We start from the raw sequence: 15,250 nt of genomic DNA on the forward strand, positions 1-15,250 counted from the left end.
GCTGTTTTCTTCTTTCATCTAGTGATATCATCCATGCCACATTGCAAATGGTCTTTGGATCCAGTGACTGCTAATCCAAAAATTGCATGGTGAAACCATGATCAGAGACTGCTGATACATTACCTTACAGAGATGCCCCATAAATACTACCATTCACTCACTAGTGAGGTAAGGATATGTTATAGCCACAGCTAAGTTCTACCACTGGTGAGTTGGGTCCTCATTCAGTTAGTTCCCTGGTGTTATCAAATAAAAGTTGAAGCTTGGAACTAAGACATTTTCTTGCAGACAGGAGACAGGAGTTTTATTTTAAAGACAGGTATTTCACTTCCTGTGGTATTTAGCAAACTTCTCTCTCCCCAGCAGGACTCTTGACTGCCACTTGGCTGTGTCCAAGCTGTTCCTGTTTAGCATGTTGACAGTTTATTTGACACAAGTCTTGCTTCAACTTCCTCTCAGCCATAACAGACCCCAGGGCAAAGCAGGAGGCAGTGGTACGTTTTGAAGGTTAACTCTGCTAATGAAGCCAGGCTGGTCAGCAGGACCCCTTGGGTTTTTGTGGCAGAGTCATCCACATGCCACTCTGCTGGAGAGCTGGACATATGAGGGTCCTCATGCTTGTTACCAAGCTCCTGCAGGCAGCAGCATGGACAGCCCCAGAGCAAAACCACTGTTAGAAATGAGAAATGTAAGAAATGAGCCCAGTCAGTTCTTACTTCCTTGAGACTGATTGTGATCAAAACAACAGAGGTTTCCACTAGTGTATTTGGAAACATTTGGTTCTCCACTAGAACTTAAAATACAAATCGGTAGGTTTAAACAATATTTGGCTACACAGCTTGAGTTTGTATTGACTGACTCACCGGCGTTCTGCTGACGTTTAAACAAACAGAAGAGATTACAATGTGACCAAATTATATTTAGGCACGCCATGTAAAAGAAAATCAATCAACATTTTTTATTACCATCTTAAACTTGTTATCAAGGATGTAGATAATTGCATCTGATGTGAGAAACACATGCCTCATCTATGTCAGTTTAGCGAGTTCAGTGTTTTATATCGCTTTCTGGTCCGTTAGCATGCACTGCAGAAAAAAGTGAGAGAATGTGAGGGATCAACCCGGGCTGGAGGGATGCATGAACTGGATTCAAAGGGTCAGAGCAGGAGTGGTTTTGCTCCCAAAACTGGCTTCATTGAGGTACGGCCAATGTAGTGTGACTGGAAGTTTATTGTGATGAGGTGTTACAGGACAAGACGTAATACTGATTCAGTAACTAATTGAGCTAACTGATAATAGAATATGATTACAGCATAAGAGGTTTATGTAAGATTAATGGCAACACTATGAAGTTACATTAGGTACTCTCATGTATTTCAACATGCTAAAATGCTTTGAAATGTCTATGCCTTTTTGGTATTGTAGAAATGTCAATGCTGCTGATTCTCTGTCATGTACAGATGCTACAGAGACAGATGGTAATGAGGTGTCTGTCTAGAGTCTGAGCTGGTACTTTCCCTCGGCTGGGATAACGCTCCCGCTTTGGTCCTTTCCTGTTATGATTTCCCCTGATACAAACACCCATTTTGTTCTGTGCATGCGTGAGGAGATGGAGAGTGAGGCTACTCTGAGTGACTGATTTGTGTTCACATCTGGAAGTACACTTGCTGATGAGAAGCTTGTGGCTTATGTACAGCTGTCTACTTAAAACACTTCCCTTACGAGAAATGCTCTGTACGCTGTAAGTCTGTCTGCACATTAAGGCAGGTGTGTGCTTGTGTGTGTATATTCTCTAATGTTTGCAATGTGTGTGCATCTTTTGGCATGCGCATAAACATGCTTGTTTACCTGTGTATATACTGTGTGGGAGACAAAAAGTGCATTGATGAGAGAGAAGAGAGGAATGTACTGCCCGTTGGTGGTCTTCTGCGTATTGTTACCAGTATGCAGGCAATGAAGGCTTAGCATCTTCTACTCGTTTATTCAACATTTCAGCACAACACTGTGATTTACAATCCCGTTTTTGATCCATTTCAAACAATTGGATTAGAGTCTGTTTTTGCCTAACTCAACATAATGTATGCCCCAAAAGCAAACTTCTGTCACATTGCTTTTAAACCCATGACAAAAGATGAAAAAGACTTTCTGAGGATTTAACCTTAGTTCATGTCTCCGATATAGGAGGTGGGGGTTGGGCTGGGGCTTGAAAACGAAACTAATCCAGTGTGAAATGGGCCTTGAGGCCAATCGGTCGGACCTGTCCAAAAGGAAAACATATCACACGCAGAGAAGTCTGATGTCATCAGGATCTGGGGGAGAGAAACCTGACATGTTGTTCACTCAAGTGGCTGATGACAGCACTTCAATTTATTGTCCCCTCATTATTTTTGTTCCATGATGAGGTATCAACAAACTCAATAAGGGAGTCAGAATAACAGCCGCAGCACTCATAAATAATGCAACTGCTTGACTGGATACAGGCTGAATGGAGACTCCACGGGCATCAAACCCAAAGTGAGCTCCCAAAGAGACCTCACAGAATGAGCTTAGGGAGGTTAAAAGGCCTGTCAACAATATAAACAACATCCAGAGTGAGGAAAGAGGGGCCCTCTGGTGTTTTAATCTCTCTTTTTACCTCTTGCTCTGCTTTTTTGCTGCTTTTGTAGAACTATGTGGTCGTTTTCCATTTCCCCGCTCGCTGAAACAAACAAAGCTGTCTCCTGTTGCTGAATTCTTCTTACCCGTCCTAATCCTCATCTAAAGTGACTCTCCAAAGAGCTTAAGGCATCTCGCAGGTCAGAGGCAGGATTGTTCAAGCTGACACTGACACAACAACCAGAGGCCTATGCAGCCTATAGCAGTGTGTTTTTAAACTAAAGTTGCTTATGCACAATTGGAAGAAAACCACTTCAAATGTTATGGCACATCAGACAAGTTCATTTACAGCCTGTTTACTCCTAGGAGTCTTCTAAAAACTATTATTTCCGCTGTTTATTTTCAACTTTTAATTAAACTTCAACTACAATTAAATCGGTGTAAGCACAGAAAAACATGTCTTCCACATACATCAGGTCTCTGTTATTCATACTTTTTTGTATGTAGAGACAGGCATTGCTGTTGTGTTGCACATCTGGATTCATTTCAGGATGAAGCCATGTATTGCTTCTCTGCAGAGGCTGGGGCTCTATGCGATTTTAGGGGTACCAAATATACCCCAGCTCAGCTATTTCTGCAAGAATTGCATTGTTCGGCAATTGGATGGCAAGCATTTATGTTCCCCCCACCTCCTTCATATCAATATACCTAAAGCCATACATCATCTGAATGCCCTACGTCTCTAGTTTGTGGTTGTAAAGTTTCATGGGGCCAAGATTATTCTGGAGGTCAAGTACAAAAAAAAAAAAAAACCACATTTATACTTAATGCATAAAATGACATGGTTTGTAACCTGCATGGGATTATCATAGAGTGTGCATGTCTGTAAAGGGGAGACATAAAACCCATTTTCATTCAGATATCTTGAGGTGAGAGGTCAAGGGACCCCTCTGAAAATGCCCATGTCAGTTTTTTTCCCCCGCCAAAATGTTGCCTAACTTTGGAGCGTTTAGTCATTTAGCTAGCATGACTTAGTTGGTACCAATGGATTCCTTAGATCATCCATTGTGCTACCAATATCTTCATTATAGCCTTAAATTGGCCTCTTAAAGGCAGTCTAGTTTGGGGGGCCAGAGGGGGGTCCAGGCTTAATATTACTAGGGCACTGGCACCCCTTAGAACTGCCATTGTTCCTCTGTTCCTACTTCATACTCAATCTCTCCTCCCTGGTCTATCCCTCCAAGCTAACAACACTCAGTCAACCATCTGCATTAGCTTGATCTTCACAGAAGTATGTGATATCGACCGCTAGACTTCTGTTATGCTAAATTTATGTCAGACAGTGGACATTGCTCAGAGGCTGCCAGCTCATCAGGTCTCTGAAGTAAGAAGAGTAGAAAACTCATATCCTGCTCAAGTTAAATAATTGATGCCTGTAGCACGGATTACTCCATTCAGGGTTCTTTTAACTGCCAACCTTGAGTTGTTTATTGATGTAATGGTGGTCAAGGTTTTTAATGGCTTTGGTTAATTCAGCTGCTTGTTTCCACTGGTGTCATATATACTGTATGTTTGCAAGATGATAAAGATAACCTCCACCATTCACTGTTAGATAACCTTACAAGGTGAGTGTTTTCTATTGTGGAAGCCATAATTCAAACACAAAGTGATCAGATAGCATTAGTGCAACTAGATTGAAAAATACCATAATGCAATGAATGAATGTTACAATATGAATGCATTGATGTAAATAGAGAAATATGCATTTTATATTAAACATTACCACATATGTAGAAGTATGAGTGTCATGCGAACACCTCAAAGGGGTACTCCAGGGATTTAGAATTGCGCTTGCATAAGTTGGGGGACTTGCAAGACACAGATCCAGCAGATGCTGAGCTATCCTGTCTTTAGTCCTTAGTATGGGTCAAGCTCCAAAAACTCTAGATTCTACATTTGCCATAATGCAATGAGCTTTGATAATATCTTTCATTTGACTCTTTCAAAATTTGTATTGCAAACATGTAACACAGGCTTGTTGTTCAAAATTAGTCTTCAATAACCCTAATGAGATAACCCATATGACATCATCAGGGCTTTTTTTCAGACTTTGAGCCTCTTCCTGCAGAGCCTCAGAAAACACTATTGACGAGTAAACTAATCTTGATGTGTAAAATTGGTGGACTGGCCCTTTAAATCTCCATTTCAGAGCCACACTCAACTTCTGTGATTGTGTGTGGGCCTGTCAAACATGATATCATATCTCGGTTCACATTGGAGTGTTTTGGCAGGCAGATGGACAGCTGTCACACATCAGGGACTCATTAAAGTTGAGGAGGGAGGTTCCCTTAGTAGTTAAAGGGAACTCCCTGGTCCCACAGTGTCCCTTTAGTGGTGGCAGACTGTCCCTTGAGCGCCTCATTAGCAGAGCAGTGATGACTGAGTGAGAGCTGTGTGGTGATTGTGAAGGTCCACTTGTGGCCCCAGTGAGGGTGACCATGCCAATGGGTTGGTCTGGGCTAGAGGATGGGGCCAGTGGACTTGAAAGAGCAGGGGACACGGTGGGTGCAAAGAAGCTCTCCAGCGGCTCTTTTAGTCCAGATCAGGTGTCAAGACCGCATGCCAGAGTTTATATAGCATTGGGCAACAAGTTGTGAGGAAATCTGATCCTCTTAGAGGCCGCGGGTTGGCTTTCCTCATACTCATGCAGCCCTGTGGCTAGCCACCAAGCCACGGTTTCCCTACTACTTGAGGTGTGCATTACCTCTTCAACGGTACTAACCCATCTCTCCCTCACCTCTTGCCCCCCAGTGTGAAGCCTGTCCAGCAACTCTCAGGTTTCACAGACACCGCTGGTAAAGCCCTCTGACGACAGCCCTGTCGGCGGTGTATGAAGCAGAAAGATGATCGTCTGACGTGGGCCGCTCCCTGGATCTGGTGTGTGTGGAATGCCCTGGAGAAAGAGAGGAGGACATCGCCACTTCTAAGAGGAGGACACTTCTGTTGCTTCCCTCATCTATGCATGTAAAACCGTCTCTACTCGTGTACTATGGCAGTGTAGTATAGGCTCTTTTACTCAGATTGAAATTGTATCTCCTCCCCCTAACACCCATCTGACTCAATCCTATTAATGTCTCTCATGTCAGAGCAAGCTTGGTTTATCTCTTCAGATGGTGATGATAAAACGTATCTGCATATTGTGGCTGGATAAAAATGACAGGCGAATATAATAGAAAACACTTGATCCTATGGGCAATCCCTGAATGATACTTTCACTCCATCTCAACTTCAACCTACTGTATAACCCTCAATGAGGGAGCGACAAGAGGCGCCATCTGGCACTGGTACAAGAGGTGTCCTAAAGAGTCATATCTCCATGGACGACTTGGTATAATCAAATAAAAGCACTAACTATGTTTACAGGGGCCTTATAAAAATAAAATAAATGCAAAATGAAACAGAGAGATTGCTCATGTCAGGGCACATCAATTGTCTAGAAAATAAAGGAGGTACGATTTAAAATCTGAAAATCAATTTATGGGAATCCACCTCATTGGAATAAATTAGTTTTATTAGCAATGCATGTGTTGAGTGTGATGACTTCTCCATGAAGCTCATTTGTGGCCCAAAGAGGGAAAAGCTGGCAAGACACTCTGCCCGATCCACACTCTCAGAGACTGGTTTTGTTTTGAAATAAGTATTCCCATGATGCTTCAGTATATGAGCTCATTCTGGATGGCTATGAACTGTTTTGTTTTTGCTCCTCAGCGAGGCATGTCCTGATAGCAGCAGATGGATGAGCTCTGTTTTAAGTGTGAGGATAAGTCTTCTCCACTTTGAGAAATGACCCTCATGGTCTCCTCAGGGAAAGTTGGAATAGATATGGGCATTCCTTGAACCAGACCTAAACCAGATATAAATTGTATTCTGACATTTCTTTTAAGACACATCTTGTTTTATTAGGGTGCATTACCTTATCAGTTGTACCATGCACCCAAAGGACCACTACTCATTTTAACAAGAGGATAAGGAAGATGTAATAATGTGGTCTATTAATAGTTTTATCTGAAGACAAATGCTTTCACAGATGCCCTATATAGCTCTGAAGAGGCTACTTTGCTCTTGTAAACAATCTCATGTATGACAGCATCTCTGACAGGAAGCCTGGGTAACACTGTTTAAAGTAATCCAAAATAAATGATCCTCATTTGGAGATATCATTTGGATGTGTAAATATTGCTTTAAAAAGGTTTACACGTGGAGGTGAGAATTATTGGTTTATGCAATTTGAGGCTGGTGATTCAGGCCTCTGAATAGAGCAGATACAAGAACCTCAAACTGTCATTGTCCAGGTGATGTATTATCCTACCAAAGTATTTGTTTCCGCCTCCTGTGCCGACCATCTTATTGTGTTTACTTTCCATTCACATGGCTTACACTAGAATGTGCCACCTGAGTGACCACAATTTAAGATAACAAACACAGAGTTGCCTTTAATTCATCTGTCTCCTTTGACAAGAACTACAACTTGTCGTTTTTAAACTTTGGTTTTTGGATTTAATGTGTTAAGTGTGTTAACAGTAGGCAGATTTTGTTACCTTTGGACAGGCCCAGGCTAGCTGTTTCCAGTTTTTATGTTAAAGGTCCTATATAATGCTCATTTTCAGGTTCATACTTGTATTTTGGGTTTCTACTATAAGATGTTTACATGGCTTAATGTTCAAAAAATGCATTATATTTCTCATATGGTCTGTTTCGCTATACCTGTATTCACCCTCTGTCTGAAATGCACCGTTTTGGCACCTGTCCCTTTAAGTCCTCCTCTGGAAAAAGCCCAGTCTGCTCTGATTAGTCAGCGTTTCTGGGTCTTGCGCATCTGCACTCTCTGCATCTCTGCACCCTCATTGCAGCCGGGAATGACTGTAACGGCACTGTAGCAGCACTCTCTACATATATATAGTATAGTTGTGACATCACAATCATACGGAAGTACTGACCGCTCGTTTAAAGGCACCATTTCTGAATACAGGCTGTGTGCATTTCTTGGTGGATTGAACGTTTTGATGAATTCACATTATTTATATAGCACCTCATGCTTTATAATAAAAAAGACATGAAAATCTCACTTTTTACAGTATGGAATATTTAAGCTAAGCTTACTGGCTGCTGGCTGTAGCTGTATATTTACTCTACAAACATGAGAATGGTATGGAATTCTCAGCAAGAAAGTAAAGAAATGTATTTTCCAAAATGTCAAACTATTCCTTTGAATGGTCGACTGAGAACTATGTGCTGATAAGGAATCAAGAATAAATGGAAAGGCAGTTATAACCAAAAAGGCTAAACAAACTAAAATGTTGCCTTAGCATGTAAACAGTTTGGAGAGGTAACCAGGACGACAGATGCAAGAGTGTGTGCCAAGGTGGGTCGCGCGTGTCTGAGCAGACATGTTACCTGTAACCATTGCGTGTCGTCTTCTCTCTGGACGTTACGTCTGCGGCTGGATTCCAACCAACTCACTTTGAGATAAGAAGTCTGAGGAGATCAAAACAAAACAACAGATCAGATCGCCCCCTTCAGTCTGTCAGCATTGCCAGAATGGCCACTGATAAGGCCAGTCCATCATGTCATGAAAAGCAACATCACTGAGCTGCCTTTCTGCAGGAGTCTACTTTCCTAGTTCCTCTTCAAGTGAAGAATCTCAGCAAACACATGTGAAGGCAGACAGCTTTGGAGCCTGAAAAAGAGAAAACATGAACTACATTCACACAATAGTTTTGTCATCCCATTGCAGGCTTTCCTTTTACCTAAGAGTAACACATTGATGTTGGTGAGTTCAAGGTTTCACTCTAAATGTTCCCAAAAATAATGATAACCATATCAGCATCCCAGTATGAGCAACTCTGTCAGCATGAAAGAACCTTGCGTGAAATGAAATCTGGGTGCTCCGAATGTTATCCAGGAGATCTAACTCAAATACCCCCATCCCCTCCATGCAACAACAAAGGGATGCTCTGCTGATAATCTTTATTTCGTGCATTGACAGTAAAAGGGTGGGGGGAAGCTACAAGTGAGTTGAAAGCAGAAGGAGCCTCTTTAGCGGCTGTTAGACAATTTTGTTTTTTGGGGGGGAGAGTGACTTTTGTTTGAAGTGGGAGATAAGAAAGGCACATAAGAAAGAAAAAAGGATGAGAGTCCAGCAATACCCATGAAGCAAATAGCGTGCAAAGCAATAACAAAGCAGCAATGGCATGGTCATCATAACACACGGAGGTTGAATTCAAACATTATATGAGACAGAGCCATTATCAAAATCTAAATACAATAAGAGAAGCTAGAATAGGGCACTAAAGGCATACAAGCCTGTGTGTACTACTACTGTGAGGAAACTTGGGTCACTGACAACCAACACTAACATGAGTTATCAGTGTAGTATACTATTTGTATTTAGGGCTGTACGGAGAGCTGGAAGGTTAAGGGCTGACATGTTAATTATACTTCTTTCCCACTGGTCAAAAAACCCACTTACATCCACTAACATCTGGCATTTGTATTCAGTGGGAAAGGTTGCAATTGGCATTTATTCCCGGGAAAAATTACTTTGCAGTAGTCACAGGTATTATTGGGTCCAACTCCGATCGGCTATGATGGATTTTCCTGGCGTGATGATATGACGTGCACGTCATCTCAGCCACAAATTCCATCAATCTCTGTCCAAGCAGCGCTCGGACATTGTTACAAATTAGTTGACACTGAATTTGAAAGAGAGACTAAATGTAAGTTAAAAAAAAGAAGCAATTACCGTGACATTTTCACTGGCCTCCATGTTGCTTTCTACTTTTTACTAACCTTATGTTGTAAGACACACCTGTCAAACTCAAGGCCCGCGGAGCGGATTTGGTGATGTAATTTGATATGGCCCCCCAGAGTAAGAGCTTGGTATATCGGTATATCTAGTATTGAAAGTATCAAGTGAATGTACAGCAGGGTTTGCAGTTTTGTGCACTCTATCAGAAAGCTGTAGCAGGAAAAGTTAACACCTGTTTTTCAGCGTGTTCGTGATGTCGAACGTGACACACCAGATAAAAAAAACATAAAGGCACACTCATCCACTCGCAGTAGGACAGGATTGCTTATTTTTAGCTGGTCTTTGTGTTTATCCGTATATATACGCTAAGTTTGGTGGGAAAACGGTATTAGTGATATGTTTAGGGAACTGGTGTCTGCATGGTATATATGAAAATAGAGCCAGCTGCTGGTTAGCTTAGCTCAGCAGGCAACGAGACTAAGTGAGAGGAAGTCACTGCTCCAGGCCAAGAAATAGTCCAGCTAATCACCCCATAAAACCACCAATTTTAAACTCCTTTAAAAGTCCAAACAGAAACTCGTTCAGAAAACATAGCTACATATGATTAGAGCAGTCGTTCACATCTTTACTGTACAAAGATGTATGCAAATCAGGAGTCCATCACTTGTTTTGTATTGTTACCGCAGCAGCTGAGTACTATGTTCCAATAGTAAGACATGAGTGCCAGTAAATGTGCTCCAAATGACATTATAGTTTTCCACAATGTTATCCAGTTCTCAAGATCCCCATTAAAGCTGAACAACTGCTGCCAGAGACAAGAAAGAGCTAACGCCAAGATAAAAAAAAGCTCTAAAATGAAGGAAGGAGGACCTGCAGCGAGGAGAAAGAGGAAGAGAGTATTTGAAGAATGGATGCAGGGTCGTGGGAAGTTTCTGTCATCATAGCAGATACTTTAGAACTTGAAAGTTGTCATGAGAAATTATAGCTGTTACATTGTGCAGATGCAGAAACAGAAACAGAAATGTTCAAGGGCTTACAGAGAAATATTCTCAGTATTTTTCTATGAAACTTTCCCTATGTCACTGTTTTGATGAGAAACATTCTGACTTCATTTGAAAGAACTTTTGACATATGGAATCCATATTATTTTTACCATGGCAGGGATGCACAACTCCGATTGTATGGTATATTTCCAACTTGCAAGACATTTGCAAAGCTCTTTATTGTATGCGTCATTGTAAGGTTTTGGTGAAACAGTAAAATCCAGCTCAGTATTCTGAGAATCACATCCATATTGGACGATTCTCCACCTCATAATTTACGTTGAATGTTTAAATGCCAATGCAGGAAGTAGTGTGCCCATTATGTAGAGAAGTGAGAATTAAGGGTGTGAAAATAAATTAACTGTAACCACAATCTCTACAAACATTACCTAGGTGTTTTAGTTGGCTAACCCTAGCGGACCTAGTTAATTTGTCATATCCATGATCTTTCTCTAATACTGTGGTTGCCATGAACATAGAATTTTAAAAACATTGACATTGAATGTAAAAAATCTTTGATTTTATTCAAGGTTTTACAACATGGTCCAATATCATTGTTTTTGTCTGGTGATAGGGTAGTACAGTCCTAAATTGCCAAGGATATTAAATTGTTCTTAATTCAGTATCGCAAGTGTTGAGAAGTTTCACCATTGCATAGTCAGCCACAGAGCCAAGAGGGAAAAAGATGACGAAATTTAGATATTTTATTGCCTAAAAATGCAATTTTTCAAAAACTTTTACATGGCATTTTCATCACTGAAAACATTGGGCACAGTGAAAAAAACGTACCAAAGTCATATTGCAACATACCATGTATACCTGAACTGGACAGTTAAAATATTAACTTCTTGTAATCCATCAATATTCTACTTTTATTCTTTGTTCTCACATGAAGAAAGAAGAAAATGTGAAGAATTGACACTAACAGTGGTGATCCCTTATTTGTAAAATAGTATGCAGATGTGGAAATAGCTTATCAACATTTAGAGAGAAATGCCCCACCCACACTAGAAGTACTAAAAGAGATTGTATTAGACTCCACAGTTGTTGGAGCCTGACAAACATACCCTGATTTTATAAAAATCCATTTGTAAATGTCGCTGGATGGGAAATTAAATTAGAGGCAGGCACAATGTTTGCCCCTGAACAATTATTACATGTAATTTATGTGTAGAGGCTCGGCTCACTTACTCTGAGTGACAAGCATCCCTGCAGACAGTGAACTGGTAGAGCCAATACAACACACACACACTCAGAGGATACAAAGAGGATGTTGTAATGGAAGTATTGCTCATTCTTCATAAACAGTAAACCAGTGTGGCTGCGTTTAAAAACAGGTCATGAAGTAAAATTTTGGGTCATTTAAAAATAAGGGTCATTGTATCTTTCCCTCTATAAATGGACAAAGCAACTTTTAAGTTAGGCATAATGTTTTTTTTATGCGGCCATCGTGCTGGTGTTGTTTTGTGCTGTGGGCTCTCATTGAGTTTAACAAATGGGGCCTAAGACAATTGTGGCACTCGGTCAGCCTTGGCCCAGTTTTGCGGCTGCACAGTCTGTATATAATACCACATGATGTGATGTCAAAACACCCAGCCATAAAATGGTCGACCACCAGTTTAGTCAGTATTTGTTGGATCTATAAATTCTGGGTTCCATATAAAATCTTGGTGAAACGCATAAAAAAGACTGAGGCTGACAAGATGCTGGAGACGAATTCACAGCCAATTTTTAATTAAATTGTTATTTTCTTTCACAGGGAATTTTTAATCCTTTAGTGTGAAATGGAACACACGACACACAAAAGCAACAAAATGAGCCACGTGTGTGTGTGTGTGTGTGTGTGTGTGTGTGTGTGTGTGTGTGTGTGTGTGTGTGTGTGTGTGTGTGTGTGTGTGTGTGCGCGCGTGTGTGTGTGTGTGTGTGTGTGTGTGTGTGTGTGTGTGGTGTGTGTGTGTGTGTGTGTGTGTGTGTGTGTGTTTTATGTGGATCATTCATCTCACTCTGTGTCTTTGCATTGCATGCCTGGCACTCCAACTATCTGTCTGCTTTGGCTGTGGCCCGGCTGTTGTTTCTCTCCTGGCTCACGCTCTAGAGATAAGGACAGAAGAGGAATCGAGATAACGCAGAGGCCCAGACATACCCCCCTTAATCCCGGAGAGCCAACACTGTGATAGCCTCATTCCAACCCTGATTTAGTGACTCTGACACTACATAATTACCCTGTATGCATAGATAATCACAATCTGTATCAATGAGCAATTAGTGTAGACATGGGCTGAAGGCTCCCCTGGGGATGCCAAGTCTGAAGAGCAGAAGGATGGTGAGGAAGGACTGGTGCTCTTACTGGAGCTCTAAAAAACCTTATGACAAAATGTTGAGCCACAATTGAGCAACTCAATATTATACCAAATGGTAAATGGTCTGCATTTATATAGCCATTTATCTATAGCCTCTCATTCAGCCATTCACACACACATTGATACACCGATAGTGGCGGAGCTGCCATGTAAGGCACTAGCCTGCCATCAGGAGCAACTTGGGGTTCAGTGTCTTGCTCAAGGACTCTTCGACATAGGACAGGAGGAGCTGGGGATCAAACCATCAACCTTGTGGTTAAAGGATGACCCCCCTCCACCTCCTGAGTCACAGCCGCACTGTAGTTATAAACTAAACTAAATAACTACAGTAGCAAGTAAATATTTGGCCGTCACATTAGCTGCAGCATCACCTTGATCCATCTTTGGATATCTGGAAGCGAAATGTGATCCAATCCCACTGTTTTGATGATCCAATTAGTCCAGCTGTATACTCAAAACAAAAGTGAATTTGGCAGGTGTTCCAAGGCTAATGAACTGCTGTTGACTGTGCTGCAAACAAATGCCTCTCCACTCGCTGTGGAGCGGGGTCTGTTTGTTTAATGGCAGCCACGTCATTTGGAAGAGCATGCAGCATCTATGGGGAGCAGACCCCACTCGCAAGCCCCTCAAAAAAGGAGTAAATACTCAGAGACACACTTGTGCAAAATGTGAAACAATCGCATGACATTGCTAACTGGCCAAATTTGGCTGCTGAGCTTGTGGTCGCTAAAGTGGTCCAAGCACAATGCGATGCTTCTCTTTGGTTGACTGGCAAATTTGCTAGTGTGGAAATGTATGGATTTTTGTTATGTACGCTACTGTTTGATCCTGCCTCTGCCAGTTGAAAACCATGTCTAAAATAAGGTATTTTTAGCGATGAGTTCAATAGAAGGATCCGTTTATTACCTCAGATGGCTGCATTTTTTCTTAAATCCAATCTCAGTCAAAAACCCTATCTCTCCGGTTGTTAGTACCTCCCACCCCCCAGTCCCCTCCTGACCCCTTCTCGTCTCGCCAGTGGCGTCCATAGAATCCAAGACCTCTTTACATGTTGGAGGAACAGACATAACTCAATAAGTCTGTTTACAGCAGGGATCAGAGGTCAGACACATACACACACATGATCAGCTTCTGCTCTGGAAACTGGAGATAGCTCGGAATTTGTGCAAGTGAGCACAACATGAAGATCACCGCTGATGTAGTGAAGACCATGTGATTTTGTTGCAAAAGGTATAAACATTTTTTCCACAACAGTGGAGCCATGGTTTTAAGTTATGAGTCTCTAAAGATTTTAAAGTTTAAAAAGTCATTACTTCTATCTTTGTAGACCAAAGTATCCATTACAAATATGTAGCTTCTTTAAATTAATGGAGGTGTTGTGTCATTTTACATCAATTATCAACATCAAATTATTGGTTTTAATGTGTTAAATATCGCATTAATACACATGCGTTCTGAGTGGAAACTGGGTTAAGGGCGATGATTCCCAAAATAATGTTTTTTGTATGATAAATTATTTTAAGAAAGCTGAATTCCTGACCTCACCTCTGTGTCAACTTGGTAAAAATATTTGAACGTGTATCTAATTGAGGGAACACCCAGCCATTTCTATGAAGCTGACATTTCATGTGGATTGGACCAAGGTCTTATCTTATCCCCGCAGCCTCGTAATTGAATAGTTAAAAGGCTGCACTATTGGCTTTATTGTTCTAATCTAATTGCCCTAATTTTATTTTCCAAGGGCATGCGTCAGGGTTCTACCAGACATTTTCCTTTCATTTGCATTCTGCGAAGCATTATAGTTTTGCAAAAACAATCTAATGTCATAAAGCTCCCTCAGATTACAAATTCTGACCCAGAGACGGCTGCAGTACATATCACACTCTTGTTTTGGTGTTATGCCATAACAGACCTAAGTGCAATGGTTAGAAAGGGAGCTGCAAAAGAGGTTTTCTCCTGAGGTTTAACATTCCCTCACTTCATCACCTCTTCCCCAGCATGTGTGTCTGAACAGAAAGTGGAGGCCTGTTAAAATCAAGGGCCTTATGTAATCATACTCCAACAGGGGCAAAACAATCACAACTCAACCCAGCAGAGAGTCAAAGTTCAAGAGAGACATGTTTTTCATTATGAGAGAATACTCCAGGGTCTTCAGAGCAACTTTGTTGTACAGACTTTTTGTCAGGAATGCATGACCCGGCATCAATGATGATCTGTCGAATCGGCCGTGTTTTTCCTCCTGACTCCCCCAGAGAGAGGTTATCACTCCACCCAACCAATTACACATACCTGACTACTTAGAATATTTTTGTGGCTACACAGTTTCTTTACATATTCACTGGGTTATTCACTATCCTCTAAAAGATGAGGGTGGTGATATTCTATTTATTTATTTATTTTTTTTAAATCCCATTAATTGATCTTAACAGGTAGCTGTGTAGCCAA

The 15,250-nt window shown here is 41.2% G+C and overlaps 1 long non-coding RNA gene across 1 annotated transcript in view; it reads right to left on the bottom strand.

The window, feature by feature from the left end:
• Positions 1–4,594: 4,594 nt before the first annotated feature.
• The window catches only part of LOC116051479, a 36,329-nt gene continuing 25,673 nt past the window's right edge, over positions 4,595–15,250 (bottom strand). The window contains exons 2-3 of the long non-coding RNA XR_004105359.1: positions 8,049–8,331; positions 4,595–5,547 (exon numbers count right to left, since the gene is read on the bottom strand). This is a non-coding gene — a long non-coding RNA (uncharacterized LOC116051479). The remainder of the gene's footprint in view (positions 5,548–8,048; positions 8,332–15,250) is intronic.

This window comes from Sander lucioperca, chromosome 6 (genome assembly GCF_008315115.2).
Source record: "Sander lucioperca isolate FBNREF2018 chromosome 6, SLUC_FBN_1.2, whole genome shotgun sequence".
Taxonomy (NCBI): domain Eukaryota; kingdom Metazoa; phylum Chordata; class Actinopteri; order Perciformes; family Percidae; genus Sander; species Sander lucioperca.